General features: G+C 43.8%; 1 long non-coding RNA gene across 1 annotated transcript; it reads right to left on the reverse strand.

The window, feature by feature from the left end:
* Nucleotides 1-1,732: 1,732 nt before the first annotated feature.
* On the reverse strand, nt 1,733-13,570 carry LOC132398166 (uncharacterized). The gene is made up of 2 exons (XR_009513561.1): nt 13,399-13,570; nt 1,733-5,934 (listed from the first exon to the last, which is right to left on the reverse strand). It is a non-coding gene; the product is annotated as an uncharacterized LOC132398166 (long non-coding RNA).
* Nucleotides 13,571-19,943: the final 6,373 nt, after the last annotated feature.

Below are 19,943 nucleotides of genomic sequence, written 5' to 3' on the forward strand. Positions count from 1 at the left end.
ATGTTTCTTAGTCCCTCTAATGTACCTGCCTTTTCCACCAGAGTGTTCCATGCACACATCCATCACTCACGCACCTCTTAACATTCCCCCCTGCATCTTCTTCCAATCATTTTGAAGTAATGTCTCCTGTCATAGTAGTCATTTCCACCCTGCCAAAAGGTCTCTGGCTATAAACTTTATACCTAAGCCTACCTACTTCTACACATTTATTAAATAACCTCTCATCCTCCTTCACTCCAAACAGAAAAACACTTGTTCGCTCAATCTATTTTCAGTCCAGGCAGTTGTGCACAAGCCATTATATTCTCCGGAGAAATACTGTTTTCCAAGAAATAGCTTTTCACTTCTTCAAACATAACTTTGTTATGTCTTAGGCTTTTGGGCAAAAACCATTTCCTGTTAAAATTTCACGTAAAAAATATCAGTATTGAATACACATGTAAAAATAAAACTGGCTTTTTAGTCAGTTTGTAGATACGTCACAAATCTGATTCCAAATACTATTACATATGCAAATTCTATGGGACGATAAAGAACATGTACTTGACAAGAAAACTGAATTCATTTTCCTAACTATGGAAGTTGTTGTGGACAGTGATGCAATGGTAGACTTCACATGTTCTCATCTCTGCAGTTTTGCTGTTTGTCAGATGACAAACTGCAGTAACTGCACCTTCGTGATATGTTTTATAAGTATTGTAATACACAGCTATCAGTGGCAGACAATACAACTAGCTTTCTCCTACCTACTGACTGGCATTGCTGCAGACAACCCTGCCCAATCTTCCGTTTGTACCTGATGCTCAATGGTTCTAATTAGATTACTATAACACAGGCTATGCTTGGCTTTCCACGGTAACCCCTTTCTGATGAGGGTTTTGATATGGAAAACCTGGCAAGTTCTGACAGCTTTTGAGTTGGAATCAGCATATTTTTTCCATTCATTTCATTCAGGATTCCAATTAAATCACATGTACTCATTCATATTTTTTGATATATTTTAGAAATAGAAAAGTTATCATGGCCCACGTTGAGAACCACTCCTCTAGAGGGTGTGGACTGGGTTTATCTCTTATCTTTTCCAAATTATTGTCAGAAAAATGAATGGATGGAACTTAGTTGAAACAAAACCAATCAGCTGTCAATCCCACCAACCATTTACCAGTTAAAAATCAGCATGTTGAAAGATTGGGGGAATGCATTGTATCTGTCCCTCTCAGGGTCGAGTCAGGTTAAAATAATAAACATAAGAAATTCTACAGATGCTGAAAATCTTGAGCAAAACAACATACAAAATGCCAGAAGAATTCAGAGGACCATGCAGCATTTATGGAGAGTATACGTCCAAAACACCCAGACTATAGCTGTTTTCTGACCTGCTGAGTTCCTCCAATACTTTATGTATTTCTCTGTATTCAGTCTACAGAGAGGTGTAAACAGTTGGTTTTTGGACCAAAACCCTCATCAATCATGTCTCACCCCTACTTCACCCCCTCTTGTACTCGTTAGGTAACCTCAACAGTGCTGAGTGTTACCTCCCATGCAGCCAATTATCATGGAGCAAACCACCCGTCATACATCACAGAGGAATGTTAAAGAACAGAACTGCACAGGAAGAGACCCTTTGGACCCCAATGTCATGCAACATCACAACACCCTTTTACATGTCAACACAGCAACTGCATAGGAAGATGGAAGCATAAAAAACAGATGAAATGTACTCAGAATAAGGTTAATTTCCACTGACCTACTTCATGCAATTTATTGTTCTTCAGCAGTACAGTACAGTACATCACTATGAATGCATTTTCAAGGACACAACATCTTATATTCTCAGTACTTGTAATTATTTCTCCTTTTTCTTCCCTTTTGTATTTTGCAGTTTCCTGTCCACCCTGTTGGTGCAGACCTTCATTGATTCAATAATAGTTACTGGATTTATTGAGTAGGCCAACAAAAAAATTAATCAGGGTTCCTTAAGGTGACATACAGTATATATACATTGATTATAAATTTACTTCAAAGAATTTAATTCTCCCTTGTGTATCTGTCCTATTGCCAAAGAAAAATGGGATAAACTGTACTTGAGCCTGGTGGTAATGCTTTCAGGTTTTGCTATATTGTACCCGATGGGGGAGGGGACCAGGAAAAAAGTGGAGGCCGGGGGGTGGTGGGATGGGGGGTGCATTTGATTATGATGGCTGCTAAACTGAGGCTGTGACAATTGTAGATAGACTCCATGAGAGGGAGGCTGATTCCCTGTGATGTTGTAAGCTGTCCTCATAACACTACATTTTCTTGTAGTCATGTGCAAGATCATAATGAGGCAAGTTCTGAAGTTGAGACATTCTAATTATATTGCGGAACTGTTCAAGGGTCCAATATCTGCAAGATAGAAGCTGACCCAGAAACAGCCCACTCCTCAGATCTGAGCCCTTCTCTGCCAGAGGGCAATATCGTATTACCTTGTCTCCGGTGTATCATTTACAGCTGTGGCCATGTTCTCTCAGAACAGGCAGGCAGCCTCACATTAGACCAATGGAACCCCGCCTACTCACTACACTGGTGGGCCTCGGACTGTTGACTGGTAGGCTACCATCATCTTCAGCTGGTGGGCCTACCTGAAGTTTACCAGAAAGGGCTGGCTGACTAAGGCGACCAAGCCCAAAATCGGTATGGCCCAGCTAGAAGATTGCAGATCACAGCCCAAACTGATTGAGCAAAGCTGGGTGACTGGACTGCATGCTTTGGACTACATGGTGGAGAATGACAGTGGTGAATCTATAGATTGGACCCAGGGCAAAGGGAATCAGATCAGGAAGTAGGGAACCTGCACCTGATGAAGCTACACTGGATCTGAGGGAAGTTGCTCAATGCTATGAGCAAGGAATTTGGACTGCATGCTTTGGACTACATGATGGAGAAAATGAGGGTGGTGAATCTACAGATTGGACCCAGGGCAAAGAGAATCAGATCAGGAAGTAGGGAACCTGCACCTGATGAAGCTACACTGGATCTGAGGGAAGTTGCTCAATGCTATGAGCAAGGAATTTGGACTGCATGCTTTGGACTACATGATGGAGAAAATGAGGGTGGTGAATCTACAGATTGGACCCAGGGCAAAGAGAATCAGATCAAGAAGTAGGGAACCTGCACCTGATGAAGCTACACTGGATCTGAGGGAAGTTGCTCAATGCTATGAGCAAGGAATTTGGACTGCATGCTTTGGACTACATGATGGAGAAAATGAGGGTGGTGAATCTACAGATTGGATCCAGGGCAAAGGGAATCAGATCAGTGAGTAGGGAACCTGCACCTGATGAAGCTACACTGGATCTGAGGGAAGTTGCTCAATGCTATGAGCAAGGAATTTGGACTGCATGCTTTGGACTACATGATGGAGAAAATGAGGGTGGTGAATCTACAGATTGGACCCAGGGCAAAGAGAATCAGATCAGGAAGTAGGGAACCTGCACCTGATGAAGCTACACTGGATCTGAGGGAAGTTGCTCAATGCTATGAGCAAGGAATCTGGATGGCATGCTTTGGACTACATGATGGAGAAAATGAGGGTGGTGAATCTATAGATTGGACCCAGGGCAAAGGGAATCAGATCAGGAAGTAGGGAACCTGCACCTGATGAAGCTACACTGGATCTGAAGGAAGTTGCTCAATGCTACAAGCAAGGAATCTGGATGGCATGCTTTGGACTACATGATGGAGAAAATGAGGGTGGTGAATCTACAGATTGGACCCAGGGCAAAGGGAATCAGATCAGGAAGTAGGGAACCTGCACCTGATGAAGCTACACTGGATCTGAGGGAAGTTACTCAATGCTAGGGGCAAGGAATCTGGATCTGGAGCCTGGGAGCCAAATTTCATAAGTTGGGAATATGGAACCAGGTGATAAAGGAACAGGAAAGTAAAACCTTGATCTGGCATTTGGATGGCCCAGCCTTGAGATGGCTGTCTGACATTTCCTTCCAGAGGCTGGACCAAACCTAAACCCAGTGGCTGAAAACTGGAAGCACGGGAGATAGTGCTAGAGATGAGTAAAAGCTGAATGAAGAGAAACATGAGAGAAAGGCGCTGCTGAATAGGAGAATGAAATTGGTTGGTGAGATGCTAGGGATTAAGCAAAGAAAGTTTGTGGTGGAGAGGTCACGGGGGGGGGGGGGGGGAGGATTTGATTATGATGGCTGCTAAACTGAGGCTGTGACAATTGTAGACAGACTCCATGAGAGGGAGGCTGATTTTCTGTGATGTTGTAAGCTGTCCTCATTAACACTCTACATTTTCTTGTAGTCACGTGCAAGATCATAATGAGGCAAGTTCTGAAGTAATGAGACCATCTAATTATACTGCGGAACTATTCAAGGGTCTGATATCTGCAAGATAGAAGCTGACCCAGAAACAGCTCAATCCCCAGATCTGAGCCCTTCTCTGCCAGAGGGCAATATCGTATTACCTTGACTCTGGAGTATCATTTACAGCTGTGGCCATGTCCTCTCAGAACAGGCAGGCAGCCTCACATTGGACCAATGGAACCCCGCCTACTCACTGCACTGGTGGCCCTCGGACTGTTGACTAGTAGGCTACCATCATCTTCAGCTGGTGGGCCTACCTGAAGTTCACCAGAAAGGGCTTGCGGACTAAGGCACTGCTGAATAGGAGAATGGAATTGGTTGGCGAGATGCTCGGGATTAAGCAAAGAAAGTTCATGGTGGAGAGGTCATGGGGCAGGGGTGGAAGCAACAAAGGATAGGAAAGAACACAAAAGGGGATAGCCACAAGGAACTCAGAAAGGAAGCAGAGGCAGGCAGAGAAATGGACAAGTGTGATGCAGAGGTAATACAAGGGTTTCCTGAATTAGGAAAATGGTGCCTGAATATCACCTCCTTCATGTGCCTTGCGCATTACACGCTTGGGCGAACATGCACATCCAGCAATATTGACACTTCCTGAACATAGGGCAGTGAAAACAGGAAACTGGAACAAGGAGTCCTTTGATCTCACTAAGAACACAGAAGGCCAGAATCCCAATTTTTATGAAGCAGATGAAGGTGAAAATGGTAGTATAAATAGATCAGTATGGTGCATAAGGGAGTTTGAGATTATAGGTATAAGCACAATTGCTAATAAAGTGGTCAATGAACGTATGCTACCGAAGACATATGACAGCATACTAGTAGATCGTAAGGCAAGATCTGCAAACTAAAAACATTACTCTAACATCTTTTCTGAAGAAAATTGTTGTAACCTACTGCCACAGCCAGTGAGGAGACAGGCGGGAAGCAAGGCTGGTTTGGGGAATGAACCGTGCTGTGGCATTGCAAGATGCAACATGTCCGAGCTAGGGTTGTTGACTGAGTTCATGTCACTGTTGGAGATGGAGTGAGCAACTTGAAAAGGAGTTGATGTAGAAGAGTTTCACTGTCCATCCACCTAACCCAGGTGCGAGGCTGGGTCACTCCAAGCACCAAGCTGATTTGGTGAGATCAAGAATGGCTTCAGGCTGGGGTGCTCAAGCGTATTAGGGCACCAGGATCTAGGCCCTAGAACATGGCACTACCCGGTGCTTGGACAACTTAAACTTCTGCTCAGATAGACTTGGAAGCCTAATTGTCGGGTAGGGAGGCGAAGGTCGGGCTGATTTTGTTCGTTCTGCGAATATTTATTCCTTCTTCCACAGCGCCAAGGCTGTGAACTGATCCAGCTGCTGTGTGTTTCCAACCCCGTTGCATGATGTACTGGAGACTTGAGGCTTAGGCCTACTACAGCTGCTCTGGGAGCGGATATGGGACTCAGTCTAGTTCAGGGTACGGTTGGCTTGCTTCTGTTCGCACAATGTGTATTTTCGTCTTCTCTTTCTCTGAGCAGTGGTTTTTGGTCTATTTTTAATTGGGTTATTCGGGTTTCTTGCTTTGTGGCTGCCTGTAAGAAGACAGATTTCAAATTGTATAATTTATAATCTTTAATATTAAAACTGCTTTAAATCTTTGAAAATATTTTAAACAGTAAACATGTGATCCTTTCTGCACAATATTCTTAATTTTGAATTGTATTTCTTTCCGTGATAACTTTAAAAGCAGCCATAGTCTGTCAACTAAATCTTGGGACTACTCACCATTACATGCTCAACTATTTTCTGTTGATTACAATATCCACACCTCCCATTACTGTGTACTTCATTAAAAATAATGCACTTCTTTTTGGGTATTATAAAGATATCTTCCAGTCCTCTCTTCATCCCATTGTTTTCTCCACTTCTAATGTTTTTCATTTCTCCTTTACTATAATTTATTTGAATGCCAATTCTGCTCATCGAATTGCCTCCTTTGCTAACTTATCCACTTGGTCATTCTCTCCAAAATAAAATCCACATAAAACATGTAGATTCCCATCATTTTAAGTTTAAATAAATACATAAAGTTCAGTTGTGCCTCTGACAGTAAATCATTTGGACTGTTTCTTCTGCTTGAATAATATTTACAACTCTCATCAATCTCACGTCCTCCACCCACTGCTAAAGTTGTCATTTCACGTGTATACACTGAGAAATCAACATTTATCCTCATCCAGTTTTTAATGTTAAAATCAGGCAACATGAATCCTACTCATACTCCATCATTTCCATTTTTGAAGCATCTGTGTATATTTGTAAATATCTGTGATGGCTGTCCATTGTGTCCAACGATGACAGAAAACCTCTACGGGAGAGTTTTTTAAAGCAGAAAAACCATTGCAATGGTGCAGCTACACTTCCTTGACCTCAGAGGTCCGGGTCCAGTGGTATGAACAGGCACTACAAACTGGGATGCAGTAGACTTCCATGCCTTGTCAGGCCCTTCGCTCTCCATGGAGCATTGCAGTATCAATTTCCTAGCTGCTGGATCACACTGTAGATCTCATCCATCCAGTCCACCGGAGCTGACTTCGCATTCTAGAACAGAAATGTCCCCATCTCACCAGGGTATGAGGATGCCGGTTACCCTCAACTGGTCTAGTCTGCCTGTTGAAGCGGTGTACCGGGGTGTGGCCGCTGTCACATGCAAACAGCTACTTGGCGCCACAGGCGAGAGCTGAGTGTCCAGTAGGGAGCAAAGGTGAGTGAGCTGCCCCAAAATGGACACAACAAGCCCCTTCAAAGGTTCAACGCCTCCCTAGACAGACATACACCCCACAAAAAAGTAATCACAATAACACAATATTCAACTATATCTTGATTTGAAGTCAGTTCTCCATTTTCCTGTCTTATAATAGCTACCTCTGGTGCTTCACACAGCCATGGAGTCACCCCAGGAAAACGCACTGTAGAACTCACTGCCTTATTACTAATTCCTGTCCTTTCTGCTTTCCTTCAATACTCCATATAAAATTTGTGATTTCCTTTTTCTTTTTCCCCACCATGGATCCAAAAGCTGTTTAGTTGGATGATTTTCTCCATGCCTTTACAGGTTCACACAATATGTTAACACAAGCTGTGTTCTTCTTAGTTCCAGAGGTGTCTCTCCCAACTCCCCTTCCATTGCCACCACTGATGGTGTCCTTATCGACCCACAGTTTAACCTTAATGCACGAAGTGACCGTTTTGCTGAACACCTACGCTCGGTCCGCCAGAGAAAGCAGGATCTCCCATTGGCCACACATTTTAATTCCACGTCCCATTCCCATTCTGATTTATGTCTATCCATGGCCTCCTCTACTGTCAAGATGAAGCCACACTCAGGTTGGAGGAACACCACCTTATTTTCCATCTGGGTAGCCTCCAACCTGATTGATTTCTCTACTTCCGTTAATGCCCCTCTCCCCTTCTTACCTCATCCCTTATTTATCTATTTCCCCCCCTTTTCTTTTCTCTGCCTGCCCCTCTCACAATCATTCTGCCTGTTCTCCATCTCCCCCTGGTGCTCCCCTCCCCCTTTCTTTCTCCCTAGGACTCCCGTCCCATGATCCTTTCCCTTCTCCAACTCTGTATCCCTTTTGCTAATCACGTTTCCAGCTCTCAGCTTCACCCCACCCCCTCCGGTCTTCTCCTATCATTTCGCATTTCCCCTTCCCCTCCCACTTTCAAATCTTTTACTATCTCTTCTTTGAAATGACGACTCTTCATTCCTTTCTATTGATGCTGCCTGACCAGCTAAGTTCCTCAGGCATTTTGTGTGTTCCTAATGACACTAATGCCGGAATTCACTTGGAGCAACAAAACAGGACATCGCTGGCTGCTGATTTCTCTTCCAAACACATGGCTGGCTTCCTTCTTTCATGTGGTATCATGTAAACACGACAAACTGCGACTGGAATTAGTTAGATATTCCCATTAGATTATAATGATGCTAAAGGCAACCCCCTCAAATCTCTATCTTTTCTTTCAGTTAGGAAGGGTCTTGGCCCAAAACGCCAACTGTACTTCTTCCTATAGATGCTGCGTTCCACCAGAATTTTGTGTGTGTTGCTGGGATTTCTTCGTGCTAGAGCTGTCAGTTTCAGTTTGTTCTCAGAATCAAGCTGCCCTTAACTCCTGGTGGAGTCGTCAGGCCGATCTTTTTGGTGATTGCTCAGCATACGGTGTGTCTAAACACAGAAACAGAAAATAGGGTCAGGAGTAGGCCATTCGGCCCTTCAAGCCTGCACCGCCATTCAGTATGATCATGGCTGATCATCCAACTCAGAACCCTGTACCTGCTTTCTCTCCATACCCCCTGATCCCTTTAGCCACATCTAACTTCCTCTTAAATATAGCCAATGAACCGGCCTCAACTGTTTCCTGTGGCAGAGAATTCCACAGATTCACCACTCTCTGGTGAATCAGTTTTTCCTCATCTCGGTCCTAAAAGGCTTCCCCTTTATCCTTAAACTGTGACCCCTCATTCTGGACTTCCCCAACATCGGAAACAATCTTCCTGCATTTAGCTTGTCCAATCCCTTTTAAATTTTATACGTTTCAATAAGATCCCCCTCAATCTTCTAAATTCCAGTGAGTATAAGCCTAGTCGACCCAGTCTTTCTTCATATGAAAGTCCTGCCATCCCAGGAATCAATCTGGTAAACCTTCTTTGTACTCCCTCTATGGCAAGAATGATTTTCATCAGATTAGGGGACCAAAACTGTACATAATACTCTAGTTGCGGTCTCACCAAGGCCTTGTACAACTGCAGTAGAACCTCCCTGTTCCTGTACTCAAATCCTTTTGCTATGAATGCCAACATGATCATTTGCCTTTTTCACCACCTGCTGTACCTGCATGCCCACCTTCAATGACTGGTGTACAATGACACCCAGGTCTCGTTGCACCTCCCCTTTCCCTAATCAGCCACCGTTCAAATAATCTGTTTTCCTGTTCTTGCAACCAAAGTGGATAACTTCACATTTATCCACATTAAATTGCATCTGCCATGAATTTGCCCACTCACCTAACCTATACAAGTCACCCTGCATCCTCTTAGCATCATCCTTACAGCTAATACCGCCTAATACCAGCTTCGTGTCATCTGCAAACTTAGAGATGCTGCATTTAATTTCCTCATCTAAATCATTAATATATATTGTAAACAACTGGGGTGCCAGCACTGAGCCTTGCGGTACCCCACTAGTCACTGCCTGCCATTCTGAAAAGGTCCCGTTTACTCTCACTCTTTGCTTCCTGTCTGCCAACCAATTCTCTATCCACATCAATACCATACCCCCAATACCGTGTGCTTTAAGTTTGCACACTAATCTCCTGTGTGGGACCTTGTCAAAAGCCTTTTGAAAATCTAAATATACCACATCTACTGCCTCTCCCCTATCCACTCTACTAGTTACATCTTCAAAAAATTCTATAAGATTCGTCAGACATGATTTTCCTTTCACAAATCCATGCTGACTTTGTCCGATGATTTCACCTCTTTCCAAATGTGCTGTTATCACATCTTTGATAACCGACTCTAGCATTTTCCCCACCACTGATGTCAGACTCACCGGTCTATAATTCCCCAGTTTTTCTCTTCCTCCTTTTTTAAAAAGTGGGATTACATTAGCCATCCTCCAATCCTCAGGAACAAATCCAGAATCTAAGGAGTTTTGAAAAGTGATCACTAATGCATCCACTATTTCTTGGGCTACATCCTTAAGCACTCTGGGATGCAGACCATCTGACCCTGGGGATTTATCTGTCTTTAATCCCTTCAATTTACCTAACACCACTTCCCTACTAACATACATTTCCCTCAGTTCCACCATCTCACTAGACCCTCGGTCCCCTATTTCCAGAAGATTATTTATGTCCTCCTTAGTGAAGACAGAACCAAAGTAGTTATTCAACTGGTCTGCCATGTCCTTGTTCCCCATGATCAATTCACCCATTTCTGACTGTAATGGACTTACATTTGTCTTGGCCAATCTTTTTCTTTTCACGTATCTATAAAAGCTTTTACAGTCAGTTTTTATGTTCCCAGCCAGCTTTCTCTCATAATCTTTTTTTCCCTTTCCTAATTAAGCCCTTTGTCCTCCTCTGCTGGTCTCTGAATTTCTCCCAGTCCTCAGGTGTGCCGTTTTTTTTTGCTAATTTATATGTTTCTTCTTTGGACTTGATACTATCCCTAATTTCCCTTGTCAGCCATGGGTGCACTACCTTCCCTGGTTTATTCTTTTGCCAAACTGGGATGAACAATTGTAGTTCATCCATGCGATCTTTAAATGCTTCCCATTACATATCCACCGTCAACCCTTTAAGTATCATTTGCCAGTCTATCTTAGCTAATTCACATCTCATACCTTCAAAGTTACCTTTCTTTAAGTTCAGAACCTTTGTTTCTGAATTAACTATGTCACTCTCCATCTTAATGAAGAATTCCACCATATTATGGTCACTCTTACCCAAGGGGCCTCGCACGACAAGTTTGCTAACTAACCCTTTCTCATTGCTCAATACCCAATCTAGAAAGGCCTGCTCTCTAGTTGGTTCCTCGACATGTTGGTTCAGAAAACCATCCCGCATACATTCCAAGAAATCCTCTTCCTCAGTGCCCTTACCAATTTGGTTCATCCAATCTATTTGTAGATTGAAGTCACCCATTAGAACTACTGTTCCTTTATTGCACACATTTCTAATTTCCTGTTTAATGCCATCCCCAACCTCACTACTACTGTTAGGCGGCCTGTACACAACTCCCACTACCGTTTTCTGCCCCTTAGTGTTATGCAGCTCTACCTATATCAAGTCCACATCCTCCAGGCTAATGTCCTTCCTTTCTATTGTGTTAATCTCCTCTCTAACCAGCAATGCTACCCCACCTCCTTTTCTTTCCTGTCTATCCCTCCTGAATACTGAATATCCCTGGATGTTGAGCTCCCATCCTTGGTCACCCTGGAGCCACGTCTGTGATCCCAACAATATCATATTCATTAGTAACTAACTGCACATTCAATTTGTCCACCTTGTTACGAATGCTCCTCGCATTGACACATAAAGCCTTCAGGCTTGTTTTTACAACACTCTTAGCCTTTATACAATTATGTTGAAAAGTGGCCCTTTTTGCTTTTTGCCCTGGATTTGCCTGCCTGCCACTTTTCACTTTACCACTTTTTGCTTCTACCCTCATTTTACACCCCCTGTCTCCCTGCACTTGTTCTCATCCCCCTGCCATATTAGTTTAAATCCTCCTGAACAGCAGTAGCAAACGCTCCCCCTAGGACATTGGTTCCAGTCCAGCCCAGGTCCAGACCGTCCTGTTTATATCGGTCCCAACTCCCCCAGAACTGGTTCCAATGCCCCAGAAATTTGAATCCCTCCCCCTTGCACCATTTTTCAAGCCACGTATTCATCTGAAATATCCTCCTATTTCTACTCTGACTAGCACGTGGCACTGGTAGTAATCCAGAGATTATTACCTTTGTGGTCCTACTTTTTAGTTTATCTCCCAACTCCCTAAATTCACCTTGTAGGACCTCATCCCGTTTTTTACCTATATCGTTGGTACCAATGTGCACCACGACCACTGGCTGTTCACCCTCCCATTCCAGAAGGTCCTGCAGCCGCTCAGATACGTCCTTGACCCTTGGACCAGGGAGGCAACATACCATCCTGGAGTCTTGTTTGCAGCTGCAGAAACGCCTATCTATTCCCCTTACAATCGAATCCCCTATCACTATAGCTCTCCCACTCCTTTCCCTTCCCTCCTGTGCCACAGAGCCACCCATGGTGCAATGAACTCGGCTGCTGCTGCCTTCCCCTGATGAGACATCTCCCCCCCAACAGTATCCAAAACAGTTTATCTGTTTGGGAGGGAGTTGACCCAGGGGACTCCTGCACTACCTGCCTCCTGCTACATTGTCTAGTGGCCACCCCTTCCCTTTCTGCCTGTGTAGCCTTTACCTGCGGTGTGGCCAACTCCTGAACGTGCTATTCACGACTTTCCCAGCATCGCGGATGCTCCAGTATGAATCCAATCGCAGCTCCAGACACTCAATGCGGTCTGCCAGAAGCTGCAGTTGGACACACTTCCTGCACACATAGTCATCAGGGACACTGGAAGTGTCTGATTTCCCACATGCAGCAGGATGAACAAACCACAGGGCCGATCTCAGCTGCCATGACCTATCCAATACTTGCCTCAACTTTTGAAACTTTCTCCTTTTAAAGGAACTTACCCAGCCTTACCTCACTTGGAGTGAAGCTCGTCCTCAGCCTCTGGAGACAAAGCCTTCCTACTCTGTCTCCCTCTACTCCATCGCCCGCTCCGTCTACTGTTCTCTTTAAATACTCCTGCTGCCTCACGGTCCGACTTACACGCGCTTGCGCAGTCGTGCCCCCGTTAAACTGCCGAAGAAAAATCTGAAATCTAGGGCATCTGAAACCTGACGGAGCCCAGGTGTTCGGAGCCGGCTGGATTCGAACTTGGGAGCCTTCGCTCCGAAGTCCGGCGCTGATGCCACGCCACCACCAGCCGGCCTACTAACAGGTTAATCCGGCCCTGCCCATCGGACACCGTTTGAGTCCCACCACAAAGACATGTTACCTTCACCTTGACTACACTGCTCATACAAATGTTCTCCTCCACATCTACCATATCTCTGCCTTCCTTTACAACCCCCACACGCCTATATTTCTGAAATTTATAACACCTAAATGGTGGTGGAACAAGGGCTCTGAAACTAAAGCTCATGTTCAATTATAGGTATTACGTTTTGTGGTAAAAATGAACCCTGAAATATTAACATCGCGTATCTCCATTCCTCACTGCTTTCAATCTACCTTAAATGCCAAACCTCCTTTAATATTTTTCTTTAGTTCCTTTACAAGTTTTCTTTAATTGATGTCCCCGCTATCACGTTTGAACAATATTTTCCCCTGAACTCAATGCATTCACCTCAGTCCCTCGGTTAAATTTAATTGTTTTAAACTCCTTTATCACCTACCTTGGAGTGGAACGTAGTTCTCTGTAATTATTAACATTTTCTAGTTGTTTTCCACTCCTCACATCCCCTTTTCCATTCCACCGCAGCGTCGACCCGGTCGCCGTTGAGACTCGACCGAACCGCGAGGGAAAAAACCGCCTTCCAACCGCCCAGGCGCGCGGACGCGTCACGTGCTGGCGTCATGACGTCACAATGCACGTAACCTCACTTCTAACCTGCTGTTAAACCAACAATAATACTTAATCTAACAATATATTTATAATATTGACCAAATATTACTGAAATATTAAATACACGACATCAACAACTAAACCTCTATCATGTCTGCATGATTTTCTGAATTGCATTGCCATCGTATGATTGGCTGATATTTGTAATAATGAGCACATGGACAGGCGTGACTGGTAAAGTGGTCACTGGGTTTTCTTTCGAGTGTCCTTTTCACTTCTGTGAGATTAGGCAAGTATTAGTAACGAGAAAGGACTCTCACTTGATACTGACACTGACTTGCCTGTTCCTGAGTGATGCTGAATTCATCTTTTTTGCCATCTCACTTTCTCGCCCTCTTTGTCTCTCTTTACCTCCCAGAGAAAGTGTCAGATGTACCAGTGTTACAGAGGCAAGAGAGAAGAGTTAGCCAAAATTCATTGGAAAGAACACAAGCAGGAATGACGGCAGACCAGCAGGCACAGGATATATACATCCCAAAGATGAAAATGTATTTTAATAGTAAGATGACACAACCATGGCTAACAAGAGAATTCAAAGCCAACACAAAAGCCAAAAAGATGGCATATAATAGAGCAAAAGTTAGCCAGAAGTTAGAGGATTGAGAAAGCTTTTAAAATTCACTCTGTGTCCTCTCCAAATCAACTCTATCAAGGCCTTTCAACATTCGATAGGTTTCAATTAGATCTCCTTTCATTCTTATGCAATCTAGAGAATACAGGCCCAGAGCAATCAAATCCTTTTCATTTGATAAGCTGTTCAATACTAGGATACAGGGAGAAGGCAGGGCATTGTGGCTGAGAGGAAAATAGATCAGCCATGATAAAATGGCGAAGCAGAGTTGACAGGCATAATCACCTAATTTTGCACCTATATCTTATGCTCTTAAATAATCCAGGCCATCCTTTTAAAAATTAGAGAGTGGTGAATCCGTGGAATTCATTGCCACAGGTGCCTGTGGAGGCCAAGACTTTACATATATTTAGGGTGATATACTCTTCATTAGTCAGGGCATGAAGGGATATGATGAGAAGGCAGGAGATTGGGGCTAAGAGGGAAATGGATCAGCCATGATGAAATGGCAAGCAGATTCAATGGGACAAATGCAAAATCTGCTGCTGTATCTTATAGTCTTATTAAATTTATTTATCACATGTACATTGAAATATTCATGGAAGTGCAATGCTGTGTATCAATTTCCGACATAGAGCACTTGGAAGAAACCCACACAGTCATACAAAATCCTTGGGAATCAAGCACCCGAGAGCAATCATTGGCACTGCAAAGCAATTGCACTGAATGCTATGCATTTGCAATGCCCTAGCCAGTAACAAAGTGAAGGACTGTCCTTTAACCTGCACTGTATCACAGTAGTCGCTGGCCCAGTCATCTGGTCTTTTTCTCCATTCCCATCCATCATCCACCCCTCCTCTCCCTATCACGTGAGAGAATGCAGCCTTTAGCACAACTGAAATTCCCAGGAGTGGGAGCTCAAAGTCCTGACTTTCTGTCTAGTTCTATGTGGGCACAATGGCTCTGGCAATCCAAAGACGACACAAGTTGTCTCTGCATAATGACGAGACCTAGAGACAGATCAGTAACTGTAATTGGTTTATTATTGTCACATGTGCCAAGATGAACTGATAAATCTTTGTTTTACATTGCATCCATGTAGATAATTTCATCACATTCAGTATGTTGAGGTAGCACAGAGCAGAAGCAATAACAGAATGTAGAATAATGTGTTAACTGTTAAAAGCACAGTGCAGACAGACAGTAAGTTGCAAGGCCATGACGAGGTAGACTGTGAGGTTGTGTCCATCCTCTTGGACGAGGGATTTGTTCAGTTGTATTACAACAGTGGGAGAGAAGCTGTCCTTGAGACTGGTTGTTCATACTTTCAAAGAGATTGTCCTAGTTTGGTGAGGTCTTTCATTAAAGCAGGAGGAACTCAGCAGATGCTCAGATGCTGGAGGAACTCAGCAGGCCAGGCAGCATCTATGGAAAAGATGGTCGACGTTTCAGGTTTTTTTAAAATCTTGATGGGAAAGAGGAGAAGAGTGCATGTTTGGAGTGAAAGAGGTCTTTGATTAAACTGCATGTTTTGATGTACATCTGATGCATAAGTCTGAATCTGCAGGTCAGGCAGCACTGTATGGAGAGAATAAAGAGTTGAGATTTCAGAACTCATCACCATGAAGAGTCTTGGCTTAAAATGTTGACTCTTTATTCCTCTCCATAAATGCCGCCTCACCTGCTGAGTCCCTCCAGAATTATAGGATGCCATGGTAGCGAAGTGGTTAACATGATGCTATTGCAGCTTGGGACATCAGAGTATGGACTTCAGTTCTAGCACCACTGGTCAGCAGTCTGTACCTTCTCTCTGTTACTGCTTGGGTTTCCTCTGGGTGCTCCGATTCCCTCCCACCTCCCACAGTCCAAAGACGTACTGGTGAATAGGTTCATTGATTATTGTAAATTGCCCTGTGATTAGGCTAGTGTTAAATACATGGGTTGCTGGGCAGTGTGCCTTGTTGACATGTTCCACGCTGTATTTATAAAATAAAAAATACTTTCCTCTGGATTTCCAGGAGCAGCAGAATGTCTTGAGTTTATGAATCTGAATCTCTTGTTCTGATCTCTACTCTCTTACTCCCTCCCACCAGCCACAGCCCCCTGCAGTCTTGATTTACGACATCCAAGCTTTGAGGCAGTTTACCAATTGGAGGGTGTGCAGCAGAATGCCATGGAGATGCCCACCAACCACTGCTTCACCATAGTTTTTAATGGAGGAAGATCCTGGACCTGGAGGCCACTGATGGTAATTTGGCTTGGCACTGGGTTCACGGTCTCACCAAACTCAAGAGAGACCCCAGCATGACCAAGAGATAGTGGCTGGACCAGTATCATCTGTGGAGCATACGGAGAGTTGAATCAGAGACCAAGGATGCCACATCATCCATTGTCATTTCTGACAGAGGCCCCGAAGTCCACCCCGATACCATGTAGGAGGTCAAAGGCAACAGGCACATGGGACTCACCTCCCCTTCAAGTCACGTTTCCTGACATGTCCATAAGGCTGTGGTTGTCAACCTTTCTCTACTTGTGGCCCTCTTGTGAATTTCGTTCATGTCTGTGACCTCACACTCCCCAATCTGTGTTAGTTGCTGAAGTTTTTATTTTGGTCAATTGTATCAAATATTTTAATCAACAACCACAATTTGTGTTTTAACAGGTTCTGTACCTGCTTCCTGATGGTAGTAATGAGAACAGGGCATGTCCTGGGTGATGGGGTCCTTCGTAATGGACACCGCCTTTCTGAGCTACTACTCCTTGGATGCTAAGGAGGCTAGTATCCATGATGGAGCTGACCAATTTTACAACTCTCTGCAGCTTACATCAATCCTGTGAATTAGCACCTCCCCCCAAGTCCCAATACCAGACAGTGATGCAGCCAGTCAGAATGCTCTCCACGGTACATCCATAGAGGTTTTCAAGTGTTTTAAGTGACAAACCAAATTTCCTCAAACTCCTAATAAAATATAGCTACTGTTTTGCTTTCTTTATAGCTGCATCAATATGTTAGGATCAGGTTAGATTTTCAGAGATAATGATACCCAGGAACTTGAAGTTGCTCACTCTCCCCACTTCTGATCCCATTATGAGGATTAACTCATGTACCCTTGTCTTACCCTTTTTGAACGGTAGTTATAAGGTGTGAAAAGGAAGGTATGGGGGTGGGGTATAAGAAATAAGAAAGATTTTTACACCGAGGGTGATGGGTGCATGGAACACTCAGACTGGTGGTAGAGGTCAGGTACATGAAGCACATTAAAGAAACTCCTATGTAGGAATGTGGCTGATAGAAAAATGGAGTGCTATACAGGAGGGATGAGATAGATTGATCTTAAAACAGATTAAATAATTAGCACAAGATTGAGGACTGAAGGACCAGTATGATGCCCTAGTGTTCTGCTTCTTTCATTCCAATTACTTGCCCTCCTCTGCCCATTAACACCCTTGCCCTGACCTCCACTGCTCTCCCCTGCCTTCCATTTCCCAACCGCTAACTCCTACGTCAGTAGTCACTCACTCTCCACGTGCTTGCCCCCCCCTTCTGTCAGTACCTCCAGTTGAACTCTGTTTTTGTGTGTTTCTCCCAGCTGTCAGCTTGTGGTTTTGTATTGCCATGTGTACCTGATCCTGTCCCCGCTCCTGCTCTACTCTGGCAGCTCTGCTCTACTCCTGTATCACTGAGTACTCTGTCTCTCATCTGTTTCTCATTACTACCTGTATTGCTGCCACCTGTGTCTCACTGTGCTCCACCTATCATCTGCCTCTCTGTTTATTGCTCAGTGTATTCCAGTCCTGTGCTTTCACCTGTTTGTTGCCAGATTGTACCATTAAATTCTCCTGAGTCTTTCCAGCATTCGTATCTGTACTCTGTTTGTCTGAGAACACTGAGGCTGTCTACAAGAAGGGTCAGAGCCGTCTCTACTTCCTGAGGAGACTGAGGTCCTTTAAAATCTGCTGGATGATGCTGAGGATGTTCTCTGAGGTTGTGGTGGCCAGTGCTATCATGTTGGCTGTTGTGTGCTGGGGCAGCAGGCTGAGGGTAGCTGACACCAACAGAATCAACAAACTCATTCAAGGCCAGTGATATTGTGGGGGTGGAACTGGACTCTCTGACGGTGGAGTCTGAAAAGAGGATGCTGTCCAAGTTGCATGCCATCTTGGACAATGACTCCCATCCACTCCATAATGTACTGGTTAGGCACAGGAGTACATTCAGCCAGAGACTCATTCCACTGAGATGCAACACTGAGTGTCATAGGAAGTCATTCCTGCCTGTGGTCTGTGGAGTGTCAGACACCCTGAGCCAATAGGCTGGTCCTGGACTTATTTCCACTTATTCAATTATTTATGGTTTTATATTGCTATATTTCTACACTATTCTTGGTTGGTGTGACTGTAACGAAACCCAATTTCCCTCGGGATTAATGAAGTCTGTCTATCTGTCTGTCTGAATATAGACTGCCTGTTTCTCAATTCTGGTTTTTAGATTTCTCTGGATGTTTTGATCTCTGCCTGAACTTTGACACTGACTTTGTTTGCACCTTGGGATTTGTTACTCAATTAATATCACTGCGTGCACAGTACTGGGTCTGCAATTGGATCCCTGCTCCAGCGTCCTGACTCCTTCCTCTTCCATTTCATAACAACCCCTCCCCCACTCTTGACTTTATTCCCCCATCTTTCTAACTGATGTATCCTATTAGTTTTCCTCACAAAGTTTCATTGAAGATGAAGATATCAAAGCCATGCAGAAGGTCAGAAAGTCGGCCAGAAACCAAATCTGTGAGTGTTGCAAGTCTTGAAGAGATAGTATGCAAGAGAACCTGTGTAACGACAATTCACAAAAATGTTTGCCCATGGCACCAATAGTGTCCTTGATTCCAGGTACCATGCTGAAGCCAGTAGAGATGTTGCCTCAAGGCACCACTGACCTGCATTCTATCTATATTTTATTTAGAGCTTCAACATGGAACTGGCCTTTCTGGACAATGAGCCATGCTGCCAAACAACCCATGTATTTAACACTAGCCTAATCACAGGTCAATTTACCTAACTGGTATATCATAGGACTGTGGGTGGAAACCAGAACATCTGGAGGATAGCCATGTGCACATGGGAGGAACATACAAACTCCTTTTGGATGGCATCAGAATTGAATTCCAATCACCAATGCCCTGAGCTGTAGTATCTCTGCATTAACCACTACATGACCATGATGCCCCTGACCTTCGATGCTAACCGTGTGGAGTTTGCATGTTTATTGTCATCATGTATGTTTATCCTGGGAACCTTAGTTTCCTCCCACTTATTGGTTTATTATTGTCACACATGACAAGACACAGTGAAAAACTTTGTTTTGCATTGATCTATTGGCATTAAAATGGAGATTATTTTTGTTCTAATTATGTTCTTGAATACATCGATTATAATTTCATTTTCTTGTGAATGCTGCTTATCTGATGCTATGTTTCAAAGGACTCAAAGTAGATTTATTAACAAAGAATGTATAAATTATACAATCTTGAGATTCATCTGCTTACAGGAAGTCACAAGGCAAGAAACCTGAAAGAACCCATTTAAAACAAAAACAGCAGAGAAAGAGAGGGGAGAAGAACAGAAATCACAACAATAAAAGCAAGAAACAGTAGGTTCATAGCCTTAGTATCATTTCATCACACAGCGAGGCAAATGGCGTGAAGCTTGCAGATATGAAGTGTGTAGCTGCTGGAGCAGTCTTATAG

The sequence above is a fragment of the Hypanus sabinus genome, chromosome 8 (assembly GCF_030144855.1).
Source record: "Hypanus sabinus isolate sHypSab1 chromosome 8, sHypSab1.hap1, whole genome shotgun sequence".
Taxonomy (NCBI): domain Eukaryota; kingdom Metazoa; phylum Chordata; class Chondrichthyes; order Myliobatiformes; family Dasyatidae; genus Hypanus; species Hypanus sabinus.